The 21,552-nt window shown below is 40.2% G+C and overlaps 1 long non-coding RNA gene across 1 annotated transcript; it reads left to right on the plus strand.

The window, feature by feature from the left end:
- The first annotated feature begins 12,218 nt into the window (after positions 1–12,218).
- On the plus strand, positions 12,219–15,327 carry LOC148102967 (uncharacterized). The gene is made up of 3 exons (XR_015718992.1): positions 12,219–12,307; positions 14,255–14,405; positions 14,946–15,327. It is a non-coding gene; the product is annotated as an uncharacterized LOC148102967 (long non-coding RNA).
- The last annotated feature ends 6,225 nt before the right edge of the window (positions 15,328–21,552 follow it).

Here is a 21,552-nt window from a genome sequence, read left to right on the forward strand (position 1 = left end):
AAGAAACATATTAAGTGAAACAGAACTTAAGCTAATGCAGTGCTTTAGTCATTTATTATTTTTTTGTGTTGCTCCCCACATCGTTTTAATGGCAGACAAACAAACAATCCATTCACGGGATGCCCAGACTTCCCCAAGAAACTAGACTGTATGTTTATACATTCCTTCTATTTGCGAGGCTATTTGTGGTTGCGTTATTCCAATATTCCATGTTTCACTGTCTCCTGTTGTCTCTCTCAAACATTTTCCAGGTTTTCTCACTCCTAGTCTTCTCCTTCTCTTCCCTGCATCATGTCTGTCTCTTGCCTCAACACTGTTATTCTCTACAATATAAGATTGTTTAGTTAAGAAGTTAGAAGTTTTAATAGTCTTTTCATTACTGCCATCTGCAACTTTTAGACTTGGAATAAATTATTTTCTTTAAAGATACAGTCCCTGCTTTTTAGCTTTAAAATGTGGGTAAGTGAAATGTTTCCTTACAAATGAAGTAGAAGAGCACTCACACCACGAAAAAACAACAACAAAACAAAAACAAGCACACAAAAGCAAACCAAAGTAGAGATGGGAATCGAAAAGAATTTAGGGATTCTAATTCCCTCATTGATTCTTGCTGGCTCCAGTTTGAGAGTTAGTATCATCGCTAAGCAGCATATCAAAGACATATTTGTGCAAATTAATGGTATACTGTGTGGTCACATGTTTGTGCATATTGGAGGCATTTCTCCCCTCTCTTTGTTGTGCACACACACACAAATTTTAGGGTCAAGAAGTCATACGTTTGTAATGGGCGCAACCCACACACTCAACCATGCTCCTCAACCCACAAATGCATTTTTCTTATAAATGTGGCAAAATGTAAAGGGAAATACACAGGCTCTCCAACAGTATAGGATTTATTGTCAAGAAGCATTTATACAACAAGGAACTAATCTCCCAAACATAAAAGTTTATGTGATTTGACTTAAATGTATTATTACATTTCAAATTTTACATTGCGTTATTTGCTTTGATTCAGCCCTCTCGGTTTCCTGAAAGTTGGCCAAATAGTGACTCAGTTGTAGCCTGAGTCATAATACGTCTTTGTATACACACACCCTGCAAATTGCACTTTCTTGAGCTCACACCTTACTAGTAATAGATCTTCATATAATCACATAAGTAGTGTAGTACACCACAAGGCAACTATAGGTCATTTGGTATTTTTGTACTTTGGGACTCGTGTTGTTATATTAACCAATTTCTGTGTATGTATAATAACAAATGCATCCATTGTGCAGGGACTAATGAGATGAATGCAGCTTTTAAACTGGATAACGTGCATCAGACACCACATATTCTGCAATTTAGCATAAAGAATAACTTCAGCATAAATTACAAAAGGACTATTCTCAAGTTTAATCCAGGTTTTTAAGGCCATAATCCTCTCTGAAGTGATGATGAGCTCATTCTGCTGGTAGGATGGTGGCAAGGACACATATTGCTTGTAAAGCATCAGCCTTACACAAAGGGAACATTGTTTTATTTTTCACCCAGCTTTAGTCATTCATAGTCATAATATTTAGTATTTATAATGGCCAGATTTGGCCAAACATTTAGATAAGTTTATCCTGTTTTTAAGATTACTATCCCAGTTCCTGGATTTCTCTATCATAGACTTTATTAGTTTCATCTCCTTTACAGCCAAACCTAGTCATCGGGATTAACTCAATTCTTGGGGCCTAACTCCTGCCTCAGCATGCCAATCATTTGGTCAGGCCCGGACATATATGGCAAGAGGCTTTGTGACTCGATTCTCCCTTGTGTGTCTTGGCAGTGTGTTCTTCTTTGTATTATCTGTTATACCAACCGGCCTTTTCTTCTTTTGCAACTCACCAAAATTTAAGGGGCGACCGTGGCTTAGAGGGGTTGCATCTGACACCGGAAGGTTGCCGGTTCGATCCCTGGGCTCTCTGTCCTGGTCGTTGTGTCCCTGGGCAAGACACTTTACCTACTGGTGATGGCCAGAGGGGCCGATGGCGCGATATGGCAGTCTCGCCTCTGTCAGTCTGCCCCAGGGCAGCTGTGGCTATGACTGTAGCTTGCCTCCACCAGTGTGTGAATGTGAGAGTGAATGAATAGTGGAATTGTAAAGCGCTACATAAAATGCAATCCATCATCAAAATTAGACACCAGAAAAATGGATAAACATTTACTGGACTGATGAGACTTGGTTTCTGGATCGTGTGATCAGAATTTGACATGAACATCATAAAAGGATGGCTCCATCTTTCCCTTTCAGGCAGGTGATGATGTGCAATGGTCTGTGGGATATTATGTATGTGGTATGTGGGAGGAGTAGGACACGCACCATGCCATGAAGCTCAGATCATCTCAAACTGGTCTTTGAACATGACACCGAGTTCGCGATACTCAAAAAACCTACCGACCACATCACCTTAGGTTATATTATTTCCAGCACCTTGTTGAAATTTAGGGCACTTCTTGTCAGGCAACCTTCTAATGTGTTTTTCATGACTGAAGATAAAGTAAAACAAAACATACCCATTTAATATTACCATTGTTATTTAAAAAGTACTTACATTACTAAAGAACATATGACTATGTTTGACTTGCGCTCAACTGGGATTGTTGACTTACTGGCCTTTGGTGACGAACCAAATTTTGTTTTATTTGGATAGAAGTTGCATAAAACTAAACAATATAATCTCAGTGGACTTTAAAGCCAACATCTCTGTATCATAACAGCCTCTTTATTTGACAGTTACTATTGTGTTAGTTATCTATTGGCGTTTATTGATAATAAGGGTTTTTTTTTAACTCAAGAGTCAACATCCTTTGCCAGGTTCGTGTTACTATAAAATGTTAATATTCGGGCTGATTTGTTAAAACAACATGTTTGATTTTCTTAGTTTCGCAGTTTACCTGAAGAAAGTCCCACCCTTTCTTTTCTCATCACAAAACCTGTTTGCACAGACTACAGAGAAATCTTTCAGAGCTGAACACTCTTGGGATATTGCTTTCTTTGTTATATTAATAAAGCATTTCAAAGCAGGCCTCCAAGACTGTGAATGCACATTCTGTACTGCAATAAGTGAGTTGTTGTGCTTCTTTGAGTTGCGGAAACACAGAGTCACTTGGTTCCCTTGACTCTGCAGGTGCTCCAAGTACATTTCATAAACACCTGCTGGGAGTGAGAGTGTATGAAACTCTGTGACCGGTCAGAGCTTGACAGTGTTTGACTGGGTTAGCCCTAAAAAACAGGTTGTGCTGTCCATTAGCCACTTAGGTAACTTTGAGGCAAATAAGTTATATTTAAAAACATTTACCATGACCAGTGGAGCAGTTCTCTGTGGTCCTTGAGAGCCATAATTCTTTACAACACATTTGACATTTCCTTGACCGTATTAGTCAGGGGTGCTTGAAATGTTTCCGAGGACAGGCTAACTTTATCTGCTTGAGTTCCTGGATTGACTGCAATGACAGCACCAGCCCTAACCTCAGCATCAACCCTTCAACAGTTTACAGAGTGAGAGGAATGAGCGAGCTGACCCAAACTTCCCAGGATGAGAAAACTTTAAATCTAAATGTTATTCTTCTGGGTCCTCAAAGGATACATTGTGTAGGGATCCAGAAGGACATACCAGGCAGTGAAAGAGGCTCTTTCTTGTTTTCTGCCCATTGGCCCCCTCCCAGTCTCTCCGGGGCGGCCTGTCTCTCTCTGACAACAGCTGCTTGCTGCCTGTGGAGGCCGGGGGTGAGCGGCGCAGCTCCAGACATCTGTAGGCCCTGAGTTTGGGCCGCCTAGGTCTCTCTTTCTTTTTCACATACACATACATTGGAGCCCACAGTCTGCCCAGCACAAAGGACCACATTCATCCCTCTCATACAGTCTCTACTGGTGAAGAGGCTGTCTGAAGCTCCCAAGCTCTCACTCTTTTTTTTCCTCCTCGCGTCTGTATCTCCTGTCATTTTCTCAGATATTTCACCATTTTCAAACACTCTGTCTCCATTCCTTTATTGAGCTGAATGTTCTTCATTTTCTCTATGTGACTTACATAATCACTGAGCATTAGGAGCCGTGAATGGCAATGGAGGCTACAGGTTGGCAAGTAGTAAGGCGTATTCTCCATTTTGGGAATTATAGCTACCTGTCTTTTGCTTTCAGTGATGTTAACGTGAGGTGTGTCCGAGATATATGTTGTGGGAAAACACACATATGTCTTTGTGCATCTATCTTTGTGCATTTTACCTCCAAGAATAGGCATTCCAGTCAGGAGGACTGCCGACTTAGTTCACAAAAGGATACTGAGAGAGGCCAGGCCGAACAGAGATCCTTTGTACAGAATGAATGTGGCCATGAGAAGTTTGGGAACAGCGTGGTTCGAGAAACATCTAAAAGTTACTTTCAAAAAGCTCCACTGGTAGGAAACCATCTACGTTTAGGTTTTGGACGTCACGGTTGGCCACAAATTGCCTTTGACAAAGTCCGTCACTCTATAGAACACACACATTGTTTTTCCCAGAACATAAATTTAAAAAACAAGTACAGAATCGTTATATAACGATCATAGCGAATCTATATATATATTTGGCAGTTTAACTGAGCACCAAACTAAATGTCAGATTTTAATGGTGTGTCACAATATACTGATATTATAAGATCATACTATGATGGTCATAGCACATGTTTGTGTCCTTGTTTGTAATAATACATAAGTCAGCGTTCTCCCAGTACAATCCAAAGTATGTTTGCGGTGGCTCAGCAAATTGTCTGGCAGTGACAGCGATTAGATGACACATTGTTCAATGGCACACTCTGTTTAAACCTCGTGATTATCCCTGCATGTGTCTTGCTAAGCTGCCCTCAAGCAACACAATGATTTCTGACCACTTCACTGCATACTGTCAGGTGGCTGACAGATTTTGGTTGCAAAATCTGTCAGCCACCTGAACAGGTTGCTTTCTAGGCAGTGTGTTTTGCAGCCTGTCCCAGTTTTGTTAATATATCCCTCTGGACCTAATAAATGAATTCCTTTCATAAAGTTATTTCTCCCGACTTTTCCATTGAACATTTTTTGAGGGTCTAAGCTATTGTATTTTCTGTGTTATTATTAGACTTGCGGAAACATAAAACTTGTTCTCAAAATTCCCGTTTTACTTCCTCATGTCCTCAGTTTTCATTTTTAACAAATGAACCATTGATCTCTTGGGAGCTGCTAATAATACCTTGAAAAAAAGGGTAAACTCTGTTACAGTTTTACTATTAAATTATTTGTAAAGGAGACTGAAAGCTAATGTCTGTTCCCTCAAACCATTCCCATTAGTTTCAGATGATAAAATGACTTTGCAGTTGTTCTTTATTTGACCTTTGGGTGGCAGATGATTATCTTTCCTCCAGTCCCTCGCTGTGTAGCGCTACCTATTTGCATTTGCATTTGATGACACCAGAAACCATCACTTGTTTACAAGTGCATGAGGCACTGACCTGCCTAGATTTCCCATCCTCTGTTTTTATCACTTCCTCACTTCATTTAGACTCCCTTACCCATTTGATGGGTGCCACTAATGTGGCACTTTTACTACGCATACAGTAAAGTACTTAAATGTGCCAAATGTAAATCTATATTTACATTTCAGCCTGTGTGATTTTGAATAGAAATGATGAAGACATGCAGAAGCCGCACACAAATTTGTGAATAATTTGCTGACTGTGGTCGTAAAACACGACACTGACCAGAGTGCATGGTTTACATCAGCATGTTCTGATATCTCCATAAACTTTGTTTTTAACCTCAGTCATGTCCCGCAGGTCCACAGTAAAATCCATCTAAGCTCTACACAGTCAACCACACACTCATGCTCGCACTCACACACACAGTTGGTGGAAAGCACAGCTTGTCTGCTCATCTGCTTTTGATTAGTGATGACATGAGTAATGCCAAATGGGAGATATGGATCTCATTCGTCTGCAGACAAAGCCTTATTCATTGGCAGAAGGCTCAGATGTGGGAAGACAGTTTCTGTAACTTGGACTCAAGCCGGTCTTGTCCTTCAGGGTCTCATGTTATGTGAACAGTGGGGACGACCACATGTGTAAGAGTACATCAGACACTATGTTGTCTTCTTTTCTTAGGAGAGTAGAAAGTGGATTTGTTTTCCATTAGATAGTGTTGATAATGAAACCAGAGTTAATCTGGCATCTTATTGATCTAAGGGAATAATATCAGATATTTTTAAACAAGCTGAAAATCAGGCACATTTTGTAAGTGAAAAAAGAAAGAAAGGAAATTCTTCAAAGGCACTGACCCATAGATCTTGGAGGCATTAAATAATTGTCTACATTATCTGCTGATGTACTTACAACCATTCTTTGCAGTTAGCGTGCAACAAGCGTGTGTGCTTTGGATCTCCTGCAGCATACCAGTAAGCTTTTTATCCATATTTTTTATCCATTCTTGTTTGCTAATGATCTGTTTGGCCAGCAAGATATGTTCTAACCAAATGTCAGTGCGTGGCTGCAGAGATGGAAAGGTGATGGCACACCTTGAGAGGTCCGGCAACCTGCTGATGACAGCTTAACCCTTTTTTTTCCTAACTGCTTTCTGCATGACTAAAGAGGAAAAAATCAACGAGCGCCAGTGCTTGGATAAAACCTTAAGCTCCACCAAAGATGACTAATAATTCAAACAGTCACAAAAAAAAAAAAAAAATCAAACATCAGAAGCACACTCCTGGGCACAAATGTACACTTTACAGTTTAAAACAGCAGCTATCAGATCAGTAGAAGAGTTGTTGTAAAGCGCTTTACTGCAGTTGTCTCTGGTTTATAGGTTCACATTTGAATTGTGGTACAGTAGCTAAATGATAAATGTTGGTTAATTAAATACAAGAAATGACCGACGTCTAGCGCATTTTTCAATTTTACTTTTATTCCAAGCTTCGATTCTGTTTCAATTCTTTAATTGGAGATTGTTTTTACAGTGTGCATTTGTAGTGTAGTTTGCTAAGACTGGAGATGCAGTCATCACTTAGAGGTTGTTGACCTTTAGTCCAACTACAAGCTCATGAAACAAGGCACTCCTGTATGATTGTCCAGTGTCTTTTCACTATATAATCCCCACAGTTAAACTGCATTTGTGCTCTATCTTTCTGTCTCTCTCCCTATGGCTCCTTTCACCTCATTTCTGCTTTAACCCAGAAAACAGTCAGCTTGCCAGTACATATAATGAAATGTAATGGTGGCAGTTATGATATTACATGCACATTTGTTAGGCGATAAATGGACATTGGCACATTCATTTCAGGCCTGTGAGGCATTTTTGATTGTAATGTGTAACTCAAAGATATTCCATTCTTTCCCAGAAACGTACAAAACAAATTTAAGTAACACATGACTCTGTTTTTACTGGCTCGATAGGTCCTGATCAACAAAGCCAACAAAAGCTATCAGGCGTACTTGTTTACATACAATAGGAAGGGCTTACTTGGTTTTTTCCATTGTAGTATGTTTTCTCATGCAATGCACCATGTCATATCCTTCTAAGGCGTAACAATTTCCGTCTCCCAAACAAAACATGCTAGCGCCCGCATTGTGAAGTAACATGAGAGCAAGTGATCTTTTGTCTTTGTCACCATTGTAAATGAAAATCTGTTTGTTCTACTTGATGTCACTCAAGCATAATGCTTTCCCTGTGACAAGCACACTTTGACATTTTGCTATTTAAACATAATGAAAGAGACTAAAGTAACCTTAGCTAGCGTAGTATAATTGCTAACTTCTAATTAGATGAGTTAGGTATCCCTGCAGCTACTTTAGTTTATGCTCCAGTAGCAAATCCAGTTATATAGTAGCCTTAGTTAATGTTAACTGCATCATACAGTTTTTAACTTGTTTTTATATTACACTTCACAATGCACCAGATTTCTATGACATCTAATGCTATGGTAGGCCCACAGTTGTAAAGGCCTTGTGCTTGCAAATGTGTCTCATCCACAGTTCAGTTGCAAGTAAGACTTTTGCCCATTTCTACTTCTAGTCTTTTAATCACAGCAGATGTATTAGACTACATTCTTTTTCAAAATCGACCTGACTATAATACTTATCCACACAATCAGTTTGACAACAACTATGACAGATAGGCATGTAAAACAAGGATTGCATTGTGCGATGATGACACATTCTAAAACTGAAAGAGACTCGTGAGATGAAAACCCCTCACTGATATGTATATATGTGAAAGGTTTCTATTTGAAATATCAAATCTTTGAAAAAACGTGAGGAAGTAGATAAAAAAATATGAAAAAATATTTTGGACTCTTTGTCGCTGGAATGTCTGTGACTTTCTCTCTTGGCATATATATATATGTATATGTGGACTACTTCCACTCCTGTTTCCGTCTTAACCACATGAACTTGTAGTGCATCGATGCAAAAAAGATCGACTACCACGCCACCCGGTTTTTCTGTAATCTCCAAAAACAAGCAAATGTTTCGGGCTTTACTCTCCTGGGCGCTCCCCTCCTTCTGCACCGCATGGAGCAGGGTTCATTTGAAAGCCACTGTTTGTTAAGGCTTTAGCGGTTAGTAAGTGCTTCCTTTGTTTGGTGGGAGCATAGAGACGGGGGTTAATATCTCCCAGAGAGCACATACAAAGAAGGCCTTCAGCTTCCCTGGCCGGAGAGGGGTGGCTAGATGAATGAGGCATGGTCGTGGGGCAAAGGTGCCAGGGAGGGCACGGGAGGGTGGGGAAGTGCAGGGGGCAGGAGGCAGGCAGAGTCCAGCAGGTCACAGGGGTATTAGAACACTGCAGGGGGTCTGAGATGCTGCAGGCTGCTAGAGAATAAAAGGAGCGAAGTCTCAGTTTGGACAGTGACTCTTGATTCAGACAAGACACTAGACTGAGATTACCATCAGAGTCCGATCGGTCTAAAACAACCAGACCAGTCAGCAACTTTGTGATTATGACATTTTGACATTCTTCCTCTTTGTGTCTAGATTATAAAAGCTTTATGTACAGTAGTAAAAGTTTGATTACGTCATGTATTAGCTCTATTTAAACTATGTTATTTGTGGGATTGCCCTGTCCAAATGCGAAAGGTGGTAGGGCAGTATCTGTGCAGTTGCATCAGAAATGCCATTGATACCATCTGACTACACTCGGAACAGTGTGTAAGGGCCACATCCCTCTGAGAAACATAGAGATATGTAAGAGGAGTTGCTAATGAGGAAACTAGGGATTATCACTATTTAGAGCAGGGGTGGGTAATTAATTTTCCCAAGGGGCCACATGAGAAAATGGGGCTGTTGTAGAGGGCCTCATCAATAAGCTTAAGAAGTGATTCAATTAAAATTGCACAGAACTGAGTTTCTGGTGCAGCCCCCCACAACAGCCCACCCCTGCTTTAGAGGAAGAAAGATAAACTAAAAATGTAAATAAATGCAGTTAAGCCATCATGTGACAACTTATTGAATTAGGAGTTAAAATACTGTAATTAATATGTAAGCTTAAAAATTGTCAAGCTCTTGGTTTACATGTTCTTGTAATGTTTCCTCTGCTGTCCAGCGCCCCCGCCCATCTTCCCAGAGCTAATCTAGAATCTGTATCCATATGTATATTTTGGTGCTCCGTTCAACACGAGTGCAGTTTCCCAATAGAGTCTGATTGTGAAGGCTCAGTGTTGCATGATGGAGAACAATGGGATTTCTGTAGTAGTTTTGGATCAGATTCTATTTCATGGGAATTGGTGTGTACTTTGGATTGCTACATGTGTTGGCGTGGGTCATGATACAGATACAAATGGTGGGGGGGACTTGGCTGTGGGGGATGAGAAGTATTTTGAACTAGGATTTGGCAGAAATAAACTTTTCCAGGTATTGATGTACGTGATGTACGAGGAAACACAACTCTAATTATTTCTGTTGTTTGTTCAACAAGAACAGGAAGTCTATCAAATGTGCGTGTTAATAATTACAGATAATGTATTCCAGAGTTCCTCAGAACAATCTTTCTTTTTTAGTTTCACTTCCTTATTAGACGTGTTGCTAGGCTGCATGTCTTGTGTTGGTTTGAAATTATGCTCACAGTGTGTCAGCGAGGGCTGCTTGTGAGGATCTTTTTTGATGTCTCCTTCTCCTCTTCTCCGTCACAAACTCATTGAGAAGAGAGAGAGGGAGATCTGTCTCACTGAGCTCAGTATTCCCACGGAACTCCGACTGGATTCATGCTGCGTCTCAGCCAAACCAATGGTCCCTTTGTGCCTGTCCATCCTAGATTCTCTCTCCTCTACACACTGCCCTCTCTGTACCCTATAGTCCATGACCAACTATTGCCTCTCTTCCTGCTTCACACCCATAACCACTTCAGCAAATCTCAACAAGTTCACTACCCACCTTTGTCTGCAGGCTGGTTAATCTCAAGCTATGATTTTGAAGTATAAAGGTGTGCTTATTATACAATCAATATTAGACTAACTAAAATACAGCTGCAAACACACACTCACTGGCCACTTCATCAAATACACCTTGCTAATACCAGGATGGACCCCTTTTTGCCCTCATAATAGACTTAATTCTTAACTCTGATCTTATTAGCGTATTTACCTGTTTACCTGGGTCCCCCAAGAATAATTCAGAAGCAGTCATAAGAGCAGAATAATAACAGTAGCAAAACACATTTCTTCTCACAGCCTTATTAGTTGTGTAACTAGTGTCATCTAAAGAAAGAAAGTACTGTTGTTACAAGTAATTTGCATAATTTATTAAATTAAACAAAGTTTTCTTTCATATAACTTGCAACTTTTATCAAACATGTGCTCCACATTATCGTGGAGAACATGGGCCATTGCTCAATTAAGCCGTGGCACCAAATCTCTCCAAACAGCAGAGATGGGATCCTGAGACCATAAACACCACACTCGAAACTTTGGCTGTGCTTATTAATTCTGTCCATAGATAATAAGAACAAATCGATGAAAAGCACAAAACTATCTCTCCAATCAGACTTCTTGCTGGCAGTGCAAACCAAGCTCTCACTAAAGCTGTACAGGGACCAGTAACAACTAAAACAAGTAAAGCAAGTCAGGTTTTTACAAGAAACAGAAGTAATTATACTGTAAGAAATTTAGAGTGTACGTAATTTTAAGTGCTGCATTAAACTTTCCTTGTAATTTGGCAGAAAAACAAACAGTAAGTACATTGTAAGTATGGAACCATGTCATAACTTCCAGGTATTGTACAGTAAAGGAGACACAAACTGAGGTTGAGAGTCAACAAGGTGCATTTCTCAGAGACTTTGGTCCTTACTGACATGACAGCATCAGAGTTTTTATGGAGAAACAATTTTGAGCTTGGTGACATGCTGTGTTATCCTGCTGGACAGAGTTATCAGAAGATAGGTACACTGTGGTCATAGAGGAACAGTACTCAGAAAGTCTGTGGTATTTTTAAGATTCTCCTTCTTACTTTGAAGTCTCTCCATATATATCTGATCTTCTGCACATCGCCACTCCCTCCTGTACTCAGAGATTCTAGGGGTTGAGGGGCTGAGGTCGTTTTTACCTAAAATGCAGCCCTTTCTAAAATGTCATACCTCAAAAATAGATGCACTTATTGTGAAGAAAAAAAAAAGTATCCCATAACCACATAACACATGATGAGTCTGGATATGGAATGTTAGGACAACTTCACTCATTGGCAAAGGCAAGGCAGTATTTCTGTTAATGAATTTCTTTTAATTAAAACAGCAGTCTGTAAATGGTCTTTTTGCATCATCAACATTAACATAATCACTTTGCCATTTATGGAGTCAGTTGTCAACAAGTGTTCAACTTAAAGAGTGATTTCCACCAGGTGTGGTTACTTGTGTGTTTAGCACATCATGCTGTGTGACAGTATACAATCTAGGACAGCTAATGAGGTCTTAGCTGTAATTTTAAGGCTGCCTGAAAAATAACAAAAGTTGCAAATGGTCATTTAGCATGTTTCATAAGAAGATTTTATGTAATTGCATTGGCTAAATATTCATTCATATTTAGGATCACTGTCCTGCTGAATGAGGAAATGTTTTCAGGGCATTTTTATGAATTTGTGTACATAGAATATTCTTGAATTGCGCTCATGCTAGCTAAAAAGGTATCTGACCAACCATCAAACAAGCTTTCAGCCACAATGTGAAGACAATTGAAACCTGACATTATATTTCCTTATTTCCACATAGGAATACACCCCAAAAAAGCAATCAGGATTGGAAATTGATCACAGAAACCTTAACTGGAATGCCTCCAAAAGCTATTATTTCATCTAAGAAAGGTAAACACGTTGACTTATGTTTTATTCCTCAATCAGCTAGTTTTTTTCCTCTCTTTCTTGCTGTTTCCTGTTACTGCTAGACATTTTTTCCCTTTTTTTTCCCCGGGTCACTACAGCGGCATTTTCCCCCCAATGAGCTCATCCAGTCCTCACAGCTTTATGTGTGGTGTTGAGTTCTGATTCAAAGCAGGTCTGTGAAAGAATAATATTGCTCTGTTTAATCCCCTTCTCCACCTCTGCACATTCTCCATCCTACAGAACCATAGGAGTGTGCCAACAATAGCACCCCTCCCTTCTTCCTTCACTCCCCGCCACCTACTCTGCTCTCTCCCAGATAAAGTCAGCAGAATGGGTGGCAGGTGTTTGGGTAAAACACCATGTCCATGGGATAGGAAGTATGGGCATGACTTGGCTCAAAAGAATTCAAGTATTGTGGACCAAATGGGAATGTGTATGCAGACAGATACATTGCTGTCATCTGCAAATTACTTACTGTTAAGTTTCAATTCTAGAAACACCATATTAAAATATATCACAAGTGTGAATATTCCATTAGAAAAAAATGTGTTGAAAGGTATCACTGGGCTTTGACTGTTTTGCTTAGCTAAATTAATTTCCTCCAGGTGCGCTAGTGGAGCTCGGCAAGAGAAGCATGGGGTTCTTTGTTTTCAAAATCTGTTCAACTGCACTTTTACAGCAATAGCAGCACCGCTCCAGGTTCACTTAAGTTTGGCAAAGCCCTAAAAGATCGACTGTGACAAGAGAACCGACCATTTGTCACCTGTTGCTGCTCTGAGTCACGATCCAGTCTGCATCAGTGCTGAGCCCATTACACATGCCGTCTAACAACGGTTACCTGTTGTTTACTTTTGCTTTTAATAGAATGGCATCGAGAATAAGTGACCTCTGTACAGATAAAACAGTCGTATGAAGATGCTCTTTGGATTAAAAGGCTTTTACAGTTTCCCTTCATTCACATTGTTCGTATGTCCTGGCACTATGAAACGGAACAGTTTGCTCTTCACTGTCATAGGGAAAACCCAGCATAGCTCGAGAATGAAGTGAACTGTTTTGAAAAAAAAAACCCAGACTCACACGCTCTTTTCCCCTTTAGTTTGATGAATATTCTTTCTCAGGATCATTTTTCATCTGATACAAAGACTTAGGTTTGTCAGAGACTCCGAGGTCTGTGATGTCATTGTTTTTGTGGTCAAGAAAAGAAAGGGGAAATGAGGAGAGTGAGTTCACTATGACCTATGCTTGTCCTGGAGCCTAATACTTTGGTTGGGGGTTTGGGGCTGGGAGAGGGGTCAGCCCTGGCAGCGTCATGCTCTACTCAGCTCTTGGCTCTTTCATCACAGATTAGTCATGATCCATGTTACCTAAAAGAAGAACTCTTGATGCCTTTCTGTTTTTTTCTCCTTACTTCACTTCCAAGTCTGTGCTTTCCCACTTGCGGAGCTTGATCTCTTGATCCAAGTTTGACATTTCAACTACTTTACTACTTTACCCTCCGTCAGATTTGAAGGTGTTGTGAGAATATGGAGATTGACCACAGCTGGAGGAGTAGGCTAAGGTTTTGGGAGATAACAAGAGTATGTGGACATTAGCTGGATTTACAGAGATGAAATTTAAAGAGGGCTTGGCCTTTTGTCCAGTGATTATATTCATCGTGTTTGTACAACTGTCAGGAATGTTTATGAGGATTCCACTAATCTGCTAAATCTCTGTTAGTGTTGTACTCTTACTGATGCACACCCAGGCACAAACACTCACAGAGTCACACACCTTTTACTCATACCTGCTCCCATCAACAACATAACAGCCGTTACCTTTTGTTTTACCCCCCATCCCTCCTGTCTTTCCCCTCTCACCCTATTGCTTTCCTTTGTTTTCCTGTGCTCTCTGCCTTTCCGTGACTTGCTGTCATTAATCTTCCCTCACTAGGGGCAGAAACTTGACTGTGTGCCAGGAAGCGTTCATACAAAGCCAAGACAGCGATCCAAAAACAGAGCCGCTTTTCTTGTTTCCAGAGCACCACGAAGCTCACACTCATGCTGCAGCGGCCCTCGGGGCAGCACTTCTCCACACAGCAGCTGTAAGTGCCCTTAATGTTCACACCGAGCTTAACAATATTTCTGTATACACATGCAGGTTGCCACGTATGACGTGCATACCTTTTTGTCACAGTCACTCATGATTCTTTTAATCCATGTCCATTGTGATCAGTATAATTTTGATCTACGCATTTCTCAGTCAAATATTTCAGCAGACTTTGTCCACTGATGCACTTCGATCTATGTCCTGTTTTTTGCTTCACTCATCTGTACTTGTAATCATAATTTACCTTCAGCCAGGAAGGGAAAATAATTATAGCTACTCCAAGAACATGAGTCAACTTCTGTTGACATTTCAGTGTGATGTTATCAAACTCCGCACACCTATATAACATAATAACAGGTTTACAGGAAGGAACACTCGATGCAAAAATGCAATTCATTCCCAGCATAGTCCTACAATAATAATTAAGCTTTATTCAACATCTCGTGTTCAACGCTTGATTCCTGCATATTCGGTTGTTTGCATTTATATTTACGATTAAAATGAGTATGCCTTATTTGTGTTCTGTATTTTTCAGCCAGTGATGACCAGTCTGGGAGGTGAGCCAGAGTTCACCTGGCTGACTGGGATTCAGTAGGTAAACCAATCCTTGACGTCATCCTCAGTGTGTTGGCAGCAGACTCTGGACTTTGTGTCACAGGTGGTAATTGTGCATTGCAATGCTTGGGAGAAGAATGAGTTGTAATTTCAACGTTTGCCCCTAATAAAAATGCAGATCCTTCACCATCATAAAGAGCTACTGTGAGGTTTATAGTCCATTGTAAGCACTATAAATGCCAGCCAGTAGAAAGAGGTGAGACACCTAATGTTTGTTCTGTGTGTGTGTGTCTAATATATATTGTATATCAGTGGCTTACTCTCGCTTATGTATACATCATCCCTTTCTTTATTAATTTATTACAACCCAAACCTCTAAACCTACACCCACTGATTCCTAAATTATTGTGAGTGATGATACTGTGACCTCCGCATTTAAGAAAAGGGGCCACCAGCAGTGGATGTGTTGCAGTATCTCGTCTTTCAAAAGTAGTGCCCCATTCAGCCCCTATAAACCACACACACACACCAAAACACACGCATACTTTACTTCTTAGAATATATCATCCAACCTTTACAACCCACCACAACATACTACTTAACTTGCCCACTTCTCTTTGCCCTTAGATCTGTTTTCCCCTCAAACCCACATTATCTCGCAATATGGTTGCACATTTAAGTGCTGAGGGTGTATTTCAGATTGTGGGAAATATATACAATGCTGCCACAGATATGGTTTAGTTGTGCTTTGGCCCTGGTGTTATGTTTCTCTTAAAGTGTCTTTTTCTCTAACACTTTGATAGCCATCTGAAAGACAGGATTTTATAAGTTTAGAGTTCATAAAAACAAAGACGCATTCATTTTATATGCAGATGCACAACACCGCTAAGGTTGATGTAGACAGGGTCTGTTATCTTATGAGTCAGAAGTGTCGCTTTGTTCTTTTGTTGTATTTAAATTTGACATGCATCGGCGGATTAATTCATTCTTTTTAAACTCTCTCTGGACTTTGAATGTGCTGAAATACACTTATTTCAAGAACGACTACAGCATAAAATCAATTTCAAGCACGTTAAAAGCTGCCGTGGACTCTTTCTCTGTTGGGATTTTGAATATAGATTTAAGGGGCATACGTGTTAGAGGCACATAATGGTTTAAACAGAGATCATGGGACACTGTATCTACCCAGGGGGAGGGAGAGTATGCTTTCACTCATGGATTGTGATGATCCTCATGTGTGCACTGAGTCGTATACAGTAAGCGTGATATATCACACAAATTATTGCTACTTGACTTCTTAAATGCAAAGATAACACAAACCCCATGTAATTATTTCTTGAAAGGTGGGCTTGCAAATGAAAACCTTCAAATTGTTCAAACAGAACTTCCTTCTCTCTGTGTTTCATCTCTTCTGGCTAAAGGCAACAGTCAGTCACTCATATTTCCCTGTATTTGCCTGCAGGGAGAACACATTAACCTGCCTCTGCTGTCACGCTAGCTTACAGTTGTGTGAGTCAGCGTCAGCAAATGAAATTGGACCTCGGCATACCATTCTCACACATCAAAGGCGCATGCTAAAGTGACTCCATACGCTGAGCCTCCGTGGCATGGTGTACACAGGATTCAAAAGAACCAGTCGGGAAAGAAAACACAAAATGTTCTGAGGTCATTCAGTTTGCGGGAACCAAAAGGGGACAAGGGTGACAAAATAAGAGCTAAAGCTAATTATACTGATACAGTAAATCATAGTAAATGTTTACTTTTATTTTGAAGTGGTTGTTAAGATATATTTACAATTCAGAGCAAGAGGCCATGTTCCTTTTAAATCAGTAATGAGAAATATAGTATAAGAAAGTGGTGATTATGTCATAACAAAAATGAAATATGGCTTTCTAATTTTTGGTAGTTGGAAATCAGCTCTTTTTAGGTTTTTTTTCTTCTGAAAATATGCACCAATGATGACAATCACAACACACTTTTTGCTTTTTATTGTTGATTATTTTTTTGTATTCAGAGGTGCTTTGCCAATGTGCTTCTTTTCTTCTGCTGGAGCGTGCCAGACAGCAGTCATTATCGTCCAACTCAACCCTGTTATTAGATGACTGGCTTGTGGGGAAGACTGTTTGCAAACAGCTGCCTGACGTGACCAGAGAGAAAGTGACACAGACAAACAAGACAGCAACAGAACACCCTGAATTTTGCCTTTGTGACAGCTTTCTCTATTAATAAAACATTACAGTGTGGAAAAAGTGCAGCACTCACCAAATTTAACAAAAAAAAGAGAGAACTTTGATAGCAGCTTTCATTTGCGTGACTTTCTGTCAAAATTACATTAGCCTTCTAACTTCTCAAAAAAGCACAGTTTGTATTATTGGCTAATTTTATGGATACATACTGAAATATTTCCCACATGATGCGGGTAATGAAAGGGAACAATGGTTCCTTGAGGAGCCATGTGGTACAAATTTACAGAGAAAACTTGTTTCACTGTTTAGTTACCACTTTGTTGGTCTCCCTCCAAGCACACCTTGGGGTGTGAAGAAGGACAATACAGCCCTTTCAGAGCTCTGACCCAACCATCACACCTATCCAGGACGGGGACAAAAGCAATTGTTCGCAATGAAAGCAGAGAGAGAGAGAGACAGAAATGAACTCAATATGAAACAATGGACTCAGATGGCAAAAAATATTACACAGTTTAAGTTACAGGAAAGGTGGTGGATTGTAAAAATGTGTGGGAAATTGAGAATTTCTGATATTTTCATTTAGAGTGTTTGTGCCGTATTCAGTGGTCCAGTGACAAGCAGCTGTGGCTGTAAGAAATATCTATTTAGTCCCCTGCACCAATTGCTTCATATCCCCTATCAAACAGCCCCTTTGTGTCACTGTTTCGTCCAAGCACAGTGAAACAGTGAGCTGCATTGACGAGATGCAGACAGATTATCTTGTTTGAATGGCTTTTCCAGAGCAGCAGAAAGGCCAGAACAACAATAGGTAACTTGTTGTAGGCACAACAAATCTAATATTCATTTAACATAGCCTTGTTGTACGCTACCCGTGGGGGCTGCTCAAGCTGGTACAGTAACTGTTTGTATTTGCATAATACACTTCACCTCTGCAGGGCTACTAATTGGGCTGGTTGGAGGGAGCCAAAAGCCCCTGATGAAAGAGAGCAGCAGGCACAGTGATCACAGGAGACAACAATGAAGGGATTGAAATAATTTCTATTGTGGCTGTATGGGACTGTCTTTTCCTCTCTGACAGTCTGACTTTCCCAAATACAAAAAAGAGCAGACAGGGGGTTCACAGGGCAGTAAGGTGGTGCAGTGTTTAGCGCTGTTGCTTCACAGCATGAAGGTCCTGGGATCAAATCCACCTGTTGGCTGCGGCTGTTCTTGTGTGCTCTTTCTGGATATGTTTGCTTCCTCCCAAAGCTGTAGCCATGCATGGGGTTATTTAATTGGTCATTCTTAATTGAGCGTAGGTGTCAATGTGATTGGTTGTGTGGTCCAGGGTGCACCCCACCTTTTACTGCTATGACAGCAGTAAAATGCTGCGATTCTGAATTGGATCAGGAGGAAAAAAAACTGATAGATGGAGGCAGGACTCATGTATTACATTTATTTATCAATTAATCTGAAAGAATCCTAAATCTTTGTTCATATATGATCTAAGCATACTGGAGAACAGCGATGTGTATATGCAGTTGTCTCATGTGTGAACTTTGCAAGCACTTTTGGGTTTGTTACTACGCAGCATGTGAGTATGTGTACAGGCATGCATGTTTGTGTGGGTTTCGCATTGTGTGTATGCGTGTGTGTCCTTGACATGATAAAACGATTCTCCTTTTCTCTTGCATTCATTTTCAGTGATTTCAGCTCTATTCGATGCTGCTAACATTGGCACAGAGGTTTTGGTTTTCCCCTGCTTAGCCATGACGGTCATTAATCATGGATCTTCGTGTATCGGAACCTGACAGGACTTTTCATAGCTTCACAGTTTGTGGTGAAGTGCAGCTCAAAGGAAGTGCGTGACTGAGGTTGGCAGTAGTACTAGAGCTTGAGTCTGCAGACCAGATTTCGACTTGTTTTATTACCTTCCCCAGGAGTTTAAGTGTTAGATCATAATCATTCACGCACACACCAATAAATATTTTGGAAGTTATTCACACATATTTTTGTATGTCAGTAAAAGCTGTACCAAAACCATGTACAACACCTGAAACAGAAAATTGAAGGTTGCACAAGTTGAAAGCGGTTAAAACAGTATAATTTCTTTCTGATTTAAATCTGTGAGAAATCCATTTTTTCCCTTTTCTCATATTTTGGATTGTCAGATCACATCACGATGGTGGTGCTCAGTAGCGTTGCCACCTCACAGAAAGCAGGCTCTGGGCTGTGTTTTCATTTTTCCCTCACTGACCGTACGCACTTTTTAAGTTCATCTAAACTGTCAGTAGATGTGGTTTTCTGTCTCTCTTTTATCCCTATGATGGGCTGGAAACATATCCAGGGTGTACCCCCACCAATGTAGATTATTTTCTAGTGTGCCAAAGGTAATTTTGTTGGTATCGATATTACCAGAAGTGACAGCAGAGCTGGCATGTTTTCATCTTATGAGTCTGTGACAAAATGCGGTTCTTGGAGCACCGTCTATCGTGGAAACTAGCAGAAAGGCAGTTTTGAGTAACCTGGCTGGCAAGCTTTAGCATATGGTGCCAACTCTAAGGGATGCAGTCATGGGATGTGACATGCATGTAGTTGGCAATGAAATATTAAATATTAAGTGCTTGTATATTACTATCTAACCTTAGATAAATTCTTGAAAGCTGCAGGCAGAACCATCTAAGAGCCTAGACTACTACCTAGGAGGATCTTGGGGTTTGGTGTTATGCCCAAGGAAACTTCAACAACACACCAACCCCGTGTTTATCGTTCTCCGGTATCTGAGACTTTGTTGTGGCCAGTGTGATTCCAGGAAGAATTCTAGTTTTGATTCTGGCAACATTAACTTGAATTAAAAAAGCAAATTTACTGAAATAAGTCTCGTTGGTTTTGTCCATAACTTTGAATCGAATTGAATCTTTATTTTGAACATGTTAAAAAAAAATACAAGCACATAGAAATAAAAAAGAGACAAACTTCATGTAATGTAACACAATATTGCAGGACAAGCTGGTTAAAAAAAACCAAATACAACAAACAGGAAGGAGCAACACAGACAAAGGAGACGAACGTTCAGTAACAGAAAACGTGTGTGTAAAGTGTTTGTGAAACCGAATGTTTAGAGTCAATCAGATATTCAACCAGTTTCTCGAGCAACAGAAAGAAACTTCATGTCCTCTATAGGAAACAGGTGCTGAGTCAGTGAGGAGAGGAATTTCAGAAGAATGGGGAGGGAAAGGTAGCGTGTCAGAGGGTGCATGAGCGAGAGACCGAGAATGAGAGGTGTGTGGTGTGTAAAAGAGTGTGAGTAAGCCTTGGAGCTGAGGAAAGAACAAGGGGAGGAGACTCTCCGGGGATTGCGTGCGGACATCAAATGTTTACCTGTAACAAAGAGAAAGGGGAAGGTGTAGAAGGCAAAAAAGGAGAGGAAAAAAAGGCCGTGGTTTACAGGGGTGGGCGGGGACCCAAAGCCTAAAGCATGAGCTTCGCACGCAACTTAACAATACTACCTTTATGAAGACTGTATTTCATTAGTCAGTGAGCACACACACACTCACATGAGATAGCGTTGGTGTTATACATGCCCACAAGCACACACCGACACAAGTCAAGGAATTTAACAGGAATAGATAAGTGGTGGCATTCACACTGCAGCTCTCCTTGTCACACAATGGAAAAGGTTAAGGAAGATCAAAGGCACTTAGATTATTTTAAGGCAAACATGTTTTTTTTTAACACCAAATGGGACAAAATAACTGTTGCCATCTGTGGAACAGCTGGAGTTTCTGTTTGGCAGAGATATTTACTTGCGACTGTCCAAGCTCAACCCAGAACTAAAACTTCTCAAAGCAGATGTTTAGCATTCCCACACATTCCAGACCCTCCCCATAGTTACCCTGTTCATTTTTTTTTCTCTATAATTGCCCAACAAATCACAACAAAATGAGAGACAGCTTTTGTTGCTAAAAGTACAGAGAGTGTCAGTAATTCACCAATAGGCGACCCCCCTTTTACTTTCTTTGGGGGTCTCTCTCAATCTGCAATCTACAGTATCTGCATGACTCTCCGTGTCAAAATTGCCTTATCTGCAACGAGAATAAAAAGGCTGGAAAAACATGGGTTGGCGTAGAACTGATAATAGATTACTATCAACAAGCAGGTCATGTATTTACATTGTGTGCTCTCAATTATAGACCCTTAAAGTGACACCTCTGAATAATCTCTCTACGAATAACATTCACACCTATTGAGACATGTTTTTTTTTCTTTTTTTACCATTTATATTATTATGATTGTGTGTTGTATATTCCCCTTCACTTTTACAAAATCCAACATTTCAACTTTTTGGATATAAAAAAAATATCTGTCAGTCACTGCTCTGATTGGCAACTTGCGTGTAAAAGGCAGAGTTGTTGGGATTTA

Source organism: Neolamprologus brichardi, chromosome 4 (genome assembly GCF_056152115.1).
Source record: "Neolamprologus brichardi isolate AB-2024 chromosome 4, ASM5615211v1, whole genome shotgun sequence".
NCBI lineage: Eukaryota > Metazoa > Chordata > Actinopteri > Cichliformes > Cichlidae > Neolamprologus > Neolamprologus brichardi.